We start from the raw sequence: 2817 nt of genomic DNA, 5'->3' as shown, positions 1-2817 counted from the left end.
ATTTAAACATAGTTTGCATGACTTTATGGACATTATTGGTTAAGATCTGCTTGTCTGTCATTGTGGAATATCAATCTCTGCCTCAGGACAATTACTCATAACTACCTGGTGACTGTGGCTCTTAGGTTTGTAAGGTCAACAACCCCTTATTGCCATTCAAAAACCTAAGTCAGCTTAAGAAACACTAGCTGAGTTCCAACAGTATGCTGGATAACTCAGGGTTGTTGTTTTTTCCAGTTGTTTGAAAAACATTTATTTGGAATGTGGCATTTTTTAACAAAATAAAATAAAAATAGTCATTCTCAAAATAAATCTCTTTATAAAGTTAGTAAATTGGTGATTATATATACTTAAGAAGTCACAAATAAACATTTTGTTGTTTTTATTTTTTTGCCTTTTTTAATTTTATTGTTTAAAGTATTATAAGTAGTATTACATATTCTTTTTGCCCCATTGATCTCCCACCGACCTCCCCCTGCCCCACCCCCCTGCACATGCCCTCACAACCCCTGCTCCAGTGTCTTGTGTCCATTGGTTATGCTTATATGCATGCATACAAGTCTTTTGGTTAATCTCTTACCCCCCCTCCAACCCTCTTCTACCTTCCCACTGTAGTTTGACAGTCTGTCCGATGCTTCTTTGCCTCTGTGTCTATATTGTTCACTGTATCTATATGGCATTTATCTTTCACTGACTCGCTTATAACTCAGTTTTAAATTAGAAACATTTTCTATAGCTGAGGTTGATGAGCTCTTGCTCTTGCTCATGCAAAATAATAAAAATTAAAAATTGTTTTTCAGAACCCTATATGCTATACAGCTGTATAACAATCTAATGTTTTGGACTTAATGGCACTAGTAGTCAAGATTGCTGTCCGAAAGAAGGATTGTTTTCTTGTCAACACATATTCTGAAATAGACGATAGACTCTTAGTACACATGCTTTCTCAGATACAGGCACATACTTAATACTTACAACCCCTGATATACTCTGAACTATATTTACATTCTCTCATACATTTTACCATCATATGTTTACCTTACATTATCTTACACAAACATAAACAACCATTCCTCTCTCTCTCCCTCTCTCTCTCTCACACACACACACACACTCACACACGCATGCACACATACACACACACACATGCACACACCAGACATATATGCACTGCAAACACACACACACCAATGAAATCACACCAGACACATATGCACTGCACACACACAACAATGAAATCGTAATCAAAATATTCTATGATTGGATTTTGGATTTTGGCACTTCCATTGCTATGTAACAACTGCCCAAAACCTTTACTTGAAAAATTTCACTTTTAAAGACTAATCCCCAATACCTGCTTCCTTCTCAAATACATAGAACACTATTTATAATCTTCAGATAACAAACTGTACAGCAAGGCCAGGGGTTCCCAAGATCAGAACTAAGAGGAAGCTTATGATGGCCATATGCCTCAGATTCTAAATCTGACAATGACATAACTCATCTTAAACCTTATGTCTACCCCTATTTTGAATCTCATTCTTAGGTCCAGCTCACCATATCTTCCATCTCCCAGACCAATACTTAATTTCTCCAGTCTTCTGCTTTGCCAAATGAGGAACAGGTTGCTCTTTTCTTTTCTTTTCTTTTCTTTTCTTTTCTTTTTTCTTTTCTTTATGACCGTCCCTTATCTATAAATACAAACACTTTTCTTACAGCAACTCAAAATCTTCCTCTACTGTGTCTTCATAATTCAGAGGTTCTAGGTTCTGGGAACACAGCTCTGAGTTCAGGCAGTCCAGTCTCCGTCTGCTGAGTATCTGTGTTCTCCAATTTAGCTTCACGTTGGCTCTCTTGTCCATTTGGGTTCCTGCGCTCATCTATTGCCAACAGCAAAGATCTGATTGGGTTGTTGAAACCTCTCTTCTGTATAGTGTATAGTGAAACCTCTCTTATTTATCCAACAACATATGGCATCAGCCCCCTAAAATTATATACTTTGAATGATAGCTCTTCCAGCTTGTCTGAGGTCATCCTTCTTTTATACACATGTGAAGAAGTCTTTTCTAGCTTTTATATTTTTATGCACTCAGATGCAATAGATGTTTATACAGTCATTCAAAAGTACATATAAACATATATGGGCACATGTGAAGAAAGATAATCTGAGGTTTATCATTCTACAACAAATTTACAATGTGGGCAAGCTACATGACAGTCTGGTTTTGCAATAAGTCAATAACATTAAAAAGAGATGGGGCTTAAAAGAGGAAAATGCAATTCTTGACTGGATTCTGGTTAAATAAGCCAGGAATAAAAGAAAAATGGTGTATAATTGAGTAAATTTAAATATGAAGTAGGTATTAGATGATATTAAGTAATTAGTATTATTTTTATTAAACATGATTATGTTATTGCTGGGGTCCAACCCCAGCAGGTTCAGGGGTCCCCTTTGGGACGGAGGGTGTCGGCAAAGAAGGAATGACACTGAGGCAGCGTTCACTTGATCAGCAGCCTAGCCAGGATCACCAGCCAAGTTCTGGTGGTTATTGTCTTCTTACATCTGTATTTATACCAGTTAATTTTAATCCTGTCAATTTCTATTGCAAAGGTTAGGGCATTTCTTATCTCCATTCCAGGGAGTAAAGATTATGTAACTTAACCGTCATTGTTTGTAGTTAAAGTGATTAACTACCTATCTGGCACTTAGTTAAGGAGTTTTATCCCCTCCCTAAATTCAGGGGAAAATCCCCACCTGGGGAAACAACCTTTCTTGGAGAGGGGACCTTGATTAAAACTCATAGTGCTAAGGGGAGT

This window comes from Myotis davidii, unplaced genomic scaffold (genome assembly GCF_000327345.1).
Source record: "Myotis davidii unplaced genomic scaffold, ASM32734v1 scaffold2030, whole genome shotgun sequence".
Lineage (NCBI taxonomy): Eukaryota > Metazoa > Chordata > Mammalia > Chiroptera > Vespertilionidae > Myotis > Myotis davidii.
The sequence above is the reverse complement of the archived record's forward strand: the minus strand, read 5'-3'. Positions refer to the sequence as shown.